Source organism: Chlorocebus sabaeus, chromosome 29 (assembly GCF_047675955.1).
Source record: "Chlorocebus sabaeus isolate Y175 chromosome 29, mChlSab1.0.hap1, whole genome shotgun sequence".
NCBI lineage: Eukaryota > Metazoa > Chordata > Mammalia > Primates > Cercopithecidae > Chlorocebus > Chlorocebus sabaeus.
In genome coordinates, this window is record NC_132932.1 from 10,161,996 (window position 1) to 10,174,871 (window position 12,876).

The window sequence follows — 12,876 nt, forward strand, 5'->3', positions numbered from 1 at the left end:
GAGCATATCCGCATTCCACGTGTGCCCATGAATCTATGGCCACGTGCACACATAAATGGTTTGGAGTTCCATTTCTTAGAAAAAATAAAGATTGACCCTGATTATTTAAGTGCTGGGAGTATTACCATAATAAATGGTATCACTACATGATAAGAGCAAGTGTGTGATTGCAGTCAACATATTTTCTACATCACTAATGAGAGACTAGCAGCTTGGATACACAGCAGTGTCTACAGTCAGTGGCTAAGCTGTAGTAGGACTCTATGAAGTGGGGAAGTACTTCTGACCAACCCCAGGGAGACGTTTGCAATGTGGAGTGCAAGCTGCCCTGCTGTGGTTTAGCACTGCAAACACTCTCCCTTATATATGTAATTTGCATATTCCTTTATATACGAAAAGGCCACCTGAATATAGGTTGTAAAAAGAACTTCTTTCTACCTTCCTTCTTCTTTTGTTCTTTCCATTGGACCTTTGATTCTGAGAAGTCTGCCCCATAGAAAGGAGGAGGCTTAACTCTAGGAATGCTCCCTGTTCTCCGTCTCTTTCATCTTTCTTCTCACTTCCAGCCCCGGAGGCATCACGGAAGCATCAGTGATGCTTTTTTTTTTTTTTCCTCCACTCCAGTCTGCTCCGCAGAACCCCATGTCCTCGGATAAAATGCCAACAAAAGTCTGAAGGTGGTTTGCAATGGAAATAGATTATTGAAGACACAAACACCTGTAGTAAATTTTACAGTTTATATAATTCTGTGATGGTGTTGTTCTTAAAATTGACAAGAAAAATCAGGAAATTTACATAATTCCTGTGAGTTTCTAGGACAAATGAGTTTATGACTATAAAATATCTTGTAATCTAATCTACAGAACTGTAGGTAAATATAATTGGGCATTATTATTGTTGATGTCGTCTTTCTTGTTTTGTGAACAGTGATAATCCTAAGAAAATCAAAAGTTAGCTGTGTGCCAAGTTCAAGTTGAGAGAGCAAGAGAAAGACAGCTGGGCGGCTGCAGTTCACTTTATGGTGGGCCCCAGGAAGCTGAGGCATCTGGTCACCCAGCTGCTGAGCGGCTGAGTTAGGAATCAGACTCCTAGCTTTTGTTCCAGAATCAAAACATGCCCCTTGAGGCTCAGCCATAAGAGCTTCGCTTTGACCCTCAGAGCCCTGCTCTTTGCTTGGATGGTTCACCTCTGTGGACATTCTCCCACTCTCGTTCTTATTGTTCCTTCCCTAGCACCTACCCTGCCCTGATTGGTGAAGTTGCTGCCAGGGACCAGGAGGCCACTCTCTGAAGTGTTTATTATAAACAGGGGGAGAAAAGTGGGGAAGGAAAAGTGCCAGAGGAGTATCTCATATCTAGCTGCCCAAGGGAATCCACTGAACACCCATTACATATGCTGGCTAAGCTTCCATTGGTCTTTCCCCATTAGAACAATGATAGTCTCCAAGCATATATGGGTCACACGTTGTGGAACACAGTGACAGTGGATAATGGTTTTTATGGGAAAATGCATTCTGAGATGGAAATCACCAATTTAGTAACAAACATTTAGGAATTAATGCTGTCTGCAAATTCAGGACTACCTTTCACTTATGCAACAGTTACAATTCTATAGCCAGAAATGCTGACATCCCATTAAAGAAGAGCAAGAAGCAATGGGTAAAATACCCTGAAAACTCCAATAATCTTTAATGTCGAGAGAGGAGCAGCAAACATTATAAGAACAACATACAGCAAACTTTGCCAAATAATGGGGAGTTACTCATGAAGCTTGCTTCGTGAGAAACAACAGATTCACTTAAAGACAACTCTTAGGGATATTTTCTTTGGCTTTGTCAAAAATTCTGGACTTTTCTACAACCATGTCCCAAGAAATGTACCTTATTAAAAATATGAAACTAGCTGGAGACAGTGGCTCATGCCTGTAATCCCAGCACTTTGGGATGCTGAGGTGAGAGGATCCCATGAGCCCAGCAGTTTAAGACCAGCCTGGGCAACATACAGAAACCCAATCTCTACAAAAAAAAAAAAAAAAAAAAAAAAAACCAAAAAAACACAGAAAAAAACATGAGGTGTGTTGGCGCATGGCAAGTGCCTATGGTTCCAGCTACTCAGGAGGAAAAATATATATATTTTTTGAACTATGTATTCAAATGATTTGTATTGCTTCGTTATTATTATATAGTAATACATAATCAGTGAAGAAATAATTAAAACAATAAAATGATTAAAAAGAAAATAAAGGCCAGGTGCAAGTGGCTCATGTGTGCAATCCAAGCACATTGGAAGGCCGAGATGGGAAAGATCAGTTGAGCATCAGAGTTTGAGAGCAGCCTGGGCAACCAAGTGAGACCCTGTCTCAAAAAAAAAAAAAAAAAAAGGTAGAAGAAAGAAAAAGAAAAAAAAAGAAAAAGAAAAGTTAGCCAGGCACGGTATGGTGGCACACACTTGTAGACTCATAGTTCTCCCAACTACTGGGGAGGCTGAGGTGAGAGAATGGCTTGAGCCCGGCAGTTTGAGGATGCAGTGAGCTATGGTTGTGTACTGAACTCCAGCCTGGGTGACAGAGTGAAACTCACTCTCCAAGGGGAAAAAAAAAAAAAAAAAAAGACAAGAGAAGTAAACGAAATATGACCTAAATAAATTGAATGACCTCTTCTAACCTTTTAGAGATCATGTATAAACACACCACACATATGTTTTAATGAAATATTGAATCATATTGAAATATGGTAGTATAGTCTGCTTTTTAACTTAAATACAGTACAGATCTCTTTCCATGTCATCTATGGTATGACAATTAAGGTGGATGTGTTTAGTATTTCATTTTATGGCTGACTATATTTTATTTCACTAATCCACATTTGACAATCAGATTATTGTAATATTTTCACAACTTTATATTCTCATAATTCAATTGTTGTACTAGGGCATATTTATTCCTTTTGTATGTGAAATTTATCAAATACTTATATTGTTTTAAGTAAGCTTTATGAGATTACTTTTCTAGGTCTACTGGTTGTCTGTGGTTTCTAAGACCAAGTTGACTGTATTTCTAGACAAATCAGATAATGTGATTTCAGAACACCTGATTATTTCAGTCAATTGAAAGAAGCAACTGGTCAACCCAGTGCATAATATTATCTTTTTTTTCCCTCATAAGTAAGAAGACACATAAAATTCTTAGGATAGTTTACAATCTCATACTGGTTTACATGAGACAGAAAGTGCTAACCGACAGAAGACCCAAGTTGACAGCCAGCTTTCATTTCTCAGATGCCATATGAAAAGAATCCCTTATATTAATTTTCTCAGTTAAGTCCTACAGTTCTCTATTAATTTCTCAATGAAATCCAGAGGACTAAATTAACTGACCCTTCAACTATCCCGGGTAACGAATCATTAGCTACAATGTTAATAGAGACAGAAGGAAATATGATATTGCCTATAGTACATGAGAAATAAAAATTTGGTGAATGGTATTGAAAACAAAATTGTATTTCAGGACCTATTCTATTTTATAGAATCCTTCTTCAGCAAGAGCAAACTAATGGAACTGCATATTAGAACTACTGGTCAGTATTAATTTAGCTAAATTAGCATTCAAATATGCTAAAATGTTCACTCTTCAGCCTTCTGGACCATCATTTTCAAGATAGATTGATATGATAAAGAAATGGTGAATGGGGATTAGGAAAGGTGAAGTGAAAAAGTTATTATAATCCAATATTGTGAATAAATGTTTATAGACGATCAGGACAGTTTTACATAGGCCTCATCTGATTAGATGTGAATCTATACATAGCGCAGATCTGTTTATATTCACATGAAGGAAGAAAAAAAAGCTGGCATAGCACCAGATGTTTAATTTGTAGCCATCATTATTTTCACAATAACACCTGTTGAATCAGAGCTACTGGCACCTGTTGATTTTGCCTGTGCATCTATTTAGTGCTTTGTTCTTAAATGTGAACACAGTAGGGTAAGAGCCATGTTAATGAATCATGATATATATAAATAATGAAAAGTTACCCCTCTAGAGGTTTCCAATAAATAAATAAATAAAGCAACTTGAGGACCTCTGTGTTCTTAAATGTGAACACAATAGGGTAAGAGGCATATTAATGGATCATGATGTATATAAAATAACATACAAAATAATGAAAAGTTGTCCCATGATATATATAAAATAATGAAAAGTTGCTCTAACAAATAAATAAAACAACATGAGGACCTCAGAACAGCATTAGGATGAATGTTTTAAGAAGTTCTGATCAAACCAAGTAGCAGTGCCTGAGCGCATTCTGACTTCTGGACCCTGGGATCTGTATCCAGCATGATGGATACTGAGCAGTACTTCTGGGTGTGATTTCTTGGCCATGTAGGCTGTTGCAAAGAGAGAGAATTTCATTTAAAAAGGTCTGTGTGGTGTTTTTGTATTTAAAGTGCAAACATTTTAGATAACTTATCTTGATTTTTGGCTTTCATAGGGGTTTGTGGGGGTTGTTCATTATTGAAATTTGTACTTAAGAATTTAGGACATTCTATTTATTATGTGTTTCCACAGCTAACAAGTTTATTATTCGAGATGATTACTCACAATACTTACAAAACAATAAAAATCAGAATACCATCAAACACAGGTTACTTTTGAATAAAGAACTTGGAAGTAATGAAGTTTCTATTTAAAAAATCATTTCCTGTACTTTCTGTTTCCTCATTAAAAGTATTAACATGAAACTTCAGATGAAAATGCTTTGGACTATCTCTGACTTAAGGAGAGATGCAAAGAAAGAAATTTTAGTTTTCAAATAGTTACTTCTTTCGCCTCTCAGTCAGGCACTATCAGAATGTTTGGTACCACATTAATTTTAGGAGACAGAAAATATAATGGCCATATAGTCTTTTGACAATCAAAAGTATTTTATCTGAAGTGGTGTGTAAAATACTTCTAAGTAATTATGAAAGCTTTCCTAGTTATAGGACAGGAAATGAAACCTGTTTCATCTGTCTTGAGATAATCGGCTTCACAGTAAGAGATTTTCTCCTTGCCTCCTCTTCCCTGTTTGCTTCCGATGCATCCCAGCAGCTTCAGCAAGCTTTGCAGCAGTGTTGTGGCAGAACCCCCTGGGACACTTAAGAAAACTCGGGTGGCTGGGTCCAGTCCCAGAATCTGAATTGGCAGGTTTGGGGTGGCCTGAGAATCTGCATTTCTAACTAGGGCTCAGGTGATACTGATGCTGCCAGTCCTGGGACCACACTTTGAGAACCGCTGTTGTAAGGTCAGTTATACATATTTTTATTAAATGTTTTATTTCATTCGAAGCTATATGTAGCAACCTCATAGTTTTAAGATTAAGTTGATAGAGCAGAAAGAAGGAATGATGGTTGCTCACTTTGGTACCCATTTTACTAGTGAAGTTGCAAATCCCCAATCTATGTCACTCCTGATGAGTGATTTTATACAAATTGGGCCATTCCCTTGAGAGCTTCACTTGAAAAAATGACATGTGTGACAATAAACCTTCATAAAGCATCAGAGGGAGGGGGTCCTGTTTAAGAAATTACAGGACAGATACATAGTAAATACCTAATGATTTGCTGAATGAATATATAAAAGAATCAATTATATCCTTTCAAGTTTATATATTATAGTTACTTGCGATTTTCAACACCAAGTTCATTTTGAGAAGAAAATTGGGAAGAAAATGATTTTATGCACATAATTCTCTCCCTTACCTATCAAGTTATATCTTATTTTTATCTAAGATCTCCATGTGTCTTTTCGTCCTTAAGATGCTTTGGAAGCAAGGAAGAGCAGAAATCACCTCCCCATTGGATAGATGAAGAAAGGAGCCTCAGAGAAGAGATTCAGAGGTTCTCCTAAGGCCACTAAGTAATAAATGATGACATGAGAGTAAACCAAAGCCTTGCAGTCCCAGGGTTGGTGTGGTCCTCTCTGATGGGGGCCTTAACATGTGGGGCCAAGGACAACAAAGGAACAGCTGTCTCCTTGCCATGGACCTGGCCAGTAACCAGAAGGACTCAACTGTCAGGGCTGGAGTGGCAATCAAGAAATTGAAACACCTGTGAAGCCCCACCTCGCTGAAGAACCAGCACACCTGTCGACCACTGTCTTTCCACATGCACATCCAGGAAGAAAATCAAAGCAAGAGTAGGGAGAGGCTGTTCTAGGACTGTGCTGCTCCCCTGGGTGCGCAGCCCCTATATCTTCCTTCCCCCTTGTGTTACCACATTCCCTGCCCATGAACTGAAGGCTATCTCCTCCCTCTCCCTCTCTGCATCTTAAAGCTGAGCCCACTAACATAAAGCCTGGGCAATTTGATCTGCAGTGAAATCTTGAAGACAGAGTCTGGCCTGCCTCATTAGAATCCACATGTTATTGAGCCTTACCCATTGGTGCTGGCCCTGGCACACAGAAGGCAACTTAATGCATACTTGTAGAATGAATGAATATTGTCCGGAAGACACACCAAGTCAAGGGTCGTTTGACATCTAATGTTCAAAAACTGTTTTGTGCACCTACCATTTAGTGGGTACTATCCTATTTATTTAGGATATGCTGGTGAAGCAAATGGATTCATTCCCTGCCCTTAATATATTTTAGCAGGGGATACAGACAAGTAGTTGTCATACATGTGATGGTATGAAATCCAATAGATGAAAAGTTCTTACCACCTCCAGGCTCTGTCTTGCACAGAAGCACAGCCTATGCCTATGCTAGAGCCTTCATGTCCAGCTGACTTTGCAGTCTGGACTTTTCAATGTCTAGTGTGAGCTAAGATTTGGCTGCTTTTCCCCACTTCCTGCCCCATGTAGCCGTCTCCCTGGCCTCTTTTGGCCCTGTGTATGGAGTATTCCTGCCTCTTGGCATAATTCCAGTCCTACATAGTGACACCTGCATCGGTGAGTGGCTGTAGCAACTGTCTAGTCCTGTCTAGAAATTAAAGCTATAACTCTAAACTTTGAAAGTCAGGGAAGCAGCAGCAGCCCTTCCCTTTCAGGCGCCTACCAGCCATCCTGCTGAAGATACCTGGATTTGCATCTTCCCTGCGATCTTCTGGATGGGATAGAAGCTATGACTGATACTGAGCCATCTAAGGCATCAGTCCCCAACCTTTTTGACACCAGGGACTGGTTTCATGGAAGACAATTTTTCCACGGACTTGGGGTGAGGGAGATTGTCTCAGGATGATTCAAGCACATTACATTTATTGTGCACTTTATTCTCTTATTGTTACCCTGTAATATAGAATGAAATACTTCTGGAACTCACCATAATGTAGTATCAGTGAATCAGTGGGAGCCCTGAGCTTGTTCTCTTGTGACCAGATGGTCCCATCTGGGGGTGATGGGAGACAGTGACAGATCATCAGGCATTAGATTCTCATGAGGTGCATGCAAACTAGATCTCTCACATGCAGAGTTCTCAATAGAGTTCATGCTCCTATGAGAATCTAATGCTGCTGCTGATGTGATGGGAGGTGGAACTCAGGCAATAATGTGAGCAATGGGGAGCAGCTGTAAATACAGATGAAGCTTCACTCACTCACCACTCACCTTCTGCTGTGCAGCCCAGTTTGTAACAGGCCACAGCCATGGACTAACTAAAATTGTCCCTAAGTGGAGGTGAGGGTTTCAAAGGCCAATGCAATGTGTTGAATGCGGAAGCACTGCAGGGTCTGGATGCTCAAATAATTGTTCTTTTTCTCAATTTTGGAAAGAAAGTTGTCAATCTAAAAAGAGCGGTGTTGAAGAACCTGCTAATTAGATTAGCCATGCTTGGCTAAATGGGAATGTTATAGTACTTTTTTTTTTTTTCTTGAGTAGAATCATACTTTGGAAGTGGCTGAGTTGCAGAAACATCTGGGGGCGCTTTATGGCGTTAATAAGAAGTTTGGCCCTTGATGCAAGGTTAATTTATTTGGGATGAAACCGTAGCTAGTTCAACTTCCTATCATGCTCTCCAGAAAACCCCACGGCCTGGAATCCTCCAGGCAAAGCTCATTTACATTTTTTATCTCCCTATAGTCAATGCTGAAATTCCAGTGGTCATGTTCAGACATAACTTACTAGAAGAGTCATTTCATTCAGAAACGTCTTAATTTTAAATGACATCTTGAGTCTCCAAATCTGTGCTATGGAGACTTCTTTATTTTGACGTGCTTATTCTGGTTGAGTACATTTAGTGTTTAAAAATGCAATTCGAAAGTTTAAAACTATGTTGTTGTTTTTTTTTTTCCATTGAGTCCCTCTGTCTGGACAAGGAGGACTCCTTTTAATACCCTTTCTGGTGCTGCAGACATTCAATTTCTACTTATAGTGTTTGTGGATGGCAATGGAAAATGTATTTCCTGCTGAGCCTGAACTGGAAATAAAATTTTTGAGAACTTTGGGAAAAACTGGCAAAGATTCCACCAAGGTGTACATCCAAGGGGGCTGAAAGAGTTGCAAATATCCCCCTGGGATGGGAGTGAGTTGTATGGTAGGAGGAGCTCCACTTGGAGAGCTGATGGACCTGTGTTTAGAGTCCCACTCCACCACTAATTCATTGTGTGATTAGCCCCTCCAATAAAAAAGGGGAGATTATATGGGGTTCCTGCTTGTTGAGTGAAGATTAGAGTCTGTGAAGGGCTTAGCACAGAGCCTGGCCCATCACAAAGACTGGATAAATGGAAGTACTTATTGTTACCATTCTCTGTAGGCAAACTCCAGGACAGATTTAACCTGATTCACCTGGGGTTATTCTAATTTCTGTGCTGAGGAATGAGGTGCCCTGTACAACTCGTGATTGAAGTAAGTGCTTACACTATACTGACTGGCTCACAGTGCTAGGTCACTGGGTGAAAGGCACTTGGAAAATCAAGTGGTCCCTAGAATTCTAAATAGTGGGGGGAGGTTTGGGAAGGAACTAACTAGAAAGTGAGATCTCACAAGTAACAAAATATCCCAGAGAAGTAAAGGCTAGATCTAAAATCAAAGATACATTCTTTCATTCAGTAAATATTTAATTACTTAACATGTGCTGGACCCTGTGGGGGATATGTAGATAGTAGATTCAAAAGCTACCATCTTTACTAACACTATTCTTTCCTTATCTGCAACTGAGCTCAGTTAATTTAGAATCCCCCATTTCTTTTCAGTAGCTAGAATGTGGGTATGATGGTCAATTTTTGAAACTCATTTAATATTGTCCTAGAGCTAACTCAGTTACATCTGCTGTATTCGGGCATGTCTAATTCACTGTCTGTGTGCAGGGGATGCCTTGGGCACATTGTCCAGATGTATGGGACCGGACACCACAGAAATCTTGCTTCACCTAATCTTTGAGTGAAAGTGTCGGTCCTTATTGCATGTGGTGCAGAAGTGTCTCTGGGGCAAAGAATTCTCCTTCCAGCACTGTTAATACACAGTTAGACACTGGCCCTGAGGTCGGGCTGTGAGCTTATTCAATCTCCAACTTGGAAACTCAAAGTATCATCTTGAACTTGGTATGTAGGAAATATTCGTTGTTGGTAATAAATGTGGAGAACAGTATAATGGATTTGAGATGTCCATGAGATATTTAGGTGTGCATGCCTGACAGCCTTATAAAATGTGAGCCTGTAGCTCTGGAGAAAAGCTAGAGACGAGAGATGAACAGGTGGGAAGTCATCTGTTTAGTGGTAGTACCTAAAGCCACGAGAGTAGGAGAGATCACCAGTGGAGTGTCAGGTGGCTAGCGGATGGTGTGATGACCGGCCAGGCTCCACAGTAGAAACTTAGCTCCCATCTGTAGGGTCACCCCTCCCCTGAATCTGCAATTCTATCTCCTCTCAAGGAGGAATGGGAGCAGTCTTCTGTGTACTGCCTTTTTGCCTCCTCTTGTTCTTGGTGAAGTAGTTTGCTGGAGTTCCAGTAATTAATTCCCATTCTTGTCTACTCTTGCCTGAGGTTCTTCTCCATATGGAGTGGCAGGTGACTGGGGAAGTGCTCAGTAGTGCCCTGGGAACTTGAGTGACCACACAACATAGTACCTTTGGTGCCTGAGAGCACATACTAGTCTAGTATCTAAATGAGACTTTGGAGTCAGATATAGATGAACAGTTCAGCTTCAATATCCAAGTCTATACAAGACAAGATGGTGTAAACCCAAGGGGGCCCAGAACTGTGGAACCTGTAGTTGAAAGGTTGAGCTCAGGGGAGGAGTGAGCTCCTTGGAGATGGTTCTTCATGTACATTCTTTGTCTGATTGCTTGGATTCACCCTGAGACAGATGTTCTTGCTGAAGTTCTAGCCTAATTCTCAACCCAATCCCCTACTTCTTCCCCACCATATCTCAGTTTCCTCCAGAGATTATGACTGTAAAACTCTGGTCCCCATGGTGATTTTCTGCTCCTTAGTTTCCAGACCTTCCTGGAAATTACTGCCTGCCAATTTAGGCTTTGACCTTGGTCTGTGCTCCCCGCTCACGGACCTTGCTTAGTTTCATCTGTTGCATTTCCATTGTCAAGGCCTCACCCAGGCCTAGTCTCTGTTTCTGGGACATCCTCTGGAATGGCAATCCTGGCACTGTGAGTGTATCACATCTTCTGGTGCTTGCTGTATGAACTTAAATTCCATCTTCCACTTCGTATTTGGAGGTCCCTGTCAGCCAAGGACCCTTATCTTTGTTGAGAACTGCTGTGTGTGCTTAATGTCTCAAATGCCTGCAAAGTAGAATTGTAGTTCTTATTTTATAGGCCACAAAAGAAGGCTCAGAGAGGTTTAGGAGCTTGCACAAAGTCACAGAACAGGAAGTGGTGGGTGCTAGGATTAACTGTCAGATTGGTTTGGTTCCAAAGCCAGTTCTCTTTCCATAACTATGGGTGGCTTTCAAGGAGGTATGAGGAAGTAAGAAAGGTAAGAAAAACAGTGGTCAGGAAGAGTAGACCAGGAGTCTAAGATCTTTACAGTGACACAGTTTGTGAGTAACTAACTTCAGGGAGGTGGGCTTGTTAATAAACAGAGTGGAGAAAAAGGAGAAAAGGGAGTCAAGGGACTCCCTTTTGTCAGCATGAAGCTTATCATAATTAACAAACTCTGCTCTTCCAGATTTAAAATCAAGATGAAATTAATATTTCCCTTAGAAATGGGTGTTGTGGGCCAGGTGTGGTGGCTCACGCCTGTAATCCCAGCACTTTGGGAGGCTGAGGCGGGCAGATCACCAGGTCAGGAGCTCAAGACCATACCGGCCAACATGGTGAAACCCTATCTCTACTAAAAGTACAAAAATTAGCTTGGTGTGGTGGTGCGTGCCTATAATCCCAGCTACTCGGGAGGATGAGGGATGAGAATCACTTGAACCCAGGAGGTGGAGGTTGCAGTGAGCTGAGATGGTGCCACTGCACTCCAACCTGGTGACAGAACAAGATTCTGTCAAAAAAAAAAAAAAAAAAAAAAAAGAAAGGAAGGAAGGAAGGAAGGAAGGAAGGAAGGAAGGAAGGAAGAAAGGAAGGAAGGAAAGAAATAAATAAATAGATGCTGTGCTGGAATGATGAATATTGAATTCACTTGACTTGGGGACACAATCTTGTTACTTCCGGGTCCTGGAGGCACACATGCTATGCATATTTGTAACAGATTCACACACATGATTGGGCCAGTAATCTTGACCACAACCTCCAGGAAGTATGAACTTAACATGTGTGAGAAAGCACAAATGTTGCTTCTCTAGTTAGCTGTGAATAAAAATGGCTCCACTTTGCTACAAGTTGCTGATGTAACACATCTTAATCCAAAATACGGCTCCCCCCTACCCCCAGTATATGGAGAATAGCTAACATTCTTCCTTTTCCTCTTAGAAGGCGGATTAGTACCACCTGTCTCAGCTAACGTTCATGGGATTCAGCAGGAAAAACAGTATTATGAGGGGAAAGCTCCTTTGAATGCAGTATTTTAGGATTATTTCTTTGGTTGCTAAACTGCTACCTTTGTATTCAAAGGTGATGAGACATTTTCTGGCTGAGAGACAGAGACAACTCAGAAAGGTGTCAAGTTAAAAGAGGGCTGATGAAAAGATTTGAGCCACAGCCATAGGAGGAGGGTAAGTGATTGACTGCAGGCATTGCTTACATTTTCTTTCCACTGCTACAGTTGAGGGAAGGATTGTGGTCATCACCTTGCTGCCCCACCCCACCCATTCTTCTGTGGAAGGTATTACCATGGGCCTTCCTTCCAACTGGATCGTTGCCATCCACCCAGGCTGCTCAATGATTTTCTCTGATTAGGGAAAAGGTGGAAGTTACAGTGCCTCAAGGTTCAAAGAGCTGTCTCCTTTGAACTAGGAGTCTCCTTTGAGCTGGAGTCCTGCAACTCGCTCTTGGCTTTGGCATTCAACGGGGATGGTATCATGGGCTGGGCATTAAACATTTTGCTGTCTGCATTGCCCTCCTCCCCCTTTTTTTTTTTTTAAATGAAGGTAATTTAATTCTCTTGCAGGAGAGTTGGGAAGATTAATGAGTCAATGTTTGGTGAAGTGCTTTGAGATTCTCAGATGAAAGGTGCTACATAATAATTACAATAACACTTTGTTCTTACATAGTGCCTTTCTTCTAGGGAGCTCAAACTACTTTATAAAATTATTTCATTAATCCTCACAGCATCCCTCTATGGCAGGTAGTAATTATATCCCCCCCATTCTCATATCAGCAATCTGGGGCACAGAGAGGCAAATTGACCAGGCCAAGGTTACACAGTAGGTCACTGATAAAACCATCAGTTGAATTCAGATCTGATTCATTCATTTGCTTGTACCCTCATCCACCAGTATTTACCCGTGATTATATGTCTGAGCTTTTGCATAGAAGAGGATGTGATGCAAAGTTAAATGAAATAC

At 40.8% G+C, this 12,876-nt stretch overlaps 1 long non-coding RNA gene across 1 annotated transcript in view; it reads left to right on the plus strand.

Moving 5' to 3' along the window:
* LOC140710649 (uncharacterized) overlaps positions 1-12,876 on the plus strand; it is a 46,547-nt gene that overhangs the window by 11,973 nt on the left and 21,698 nt on the right. The window contains exon 6 of the long non-coding RNA XR_012091746.1: positions 11,984-12,084. This is a non-coding gene — a long non-coding RNA (uncharacterized lncRNA). The remainder of the gene's footprint in view (positions 1-11,983; positions 12,085-12,876) is intronic.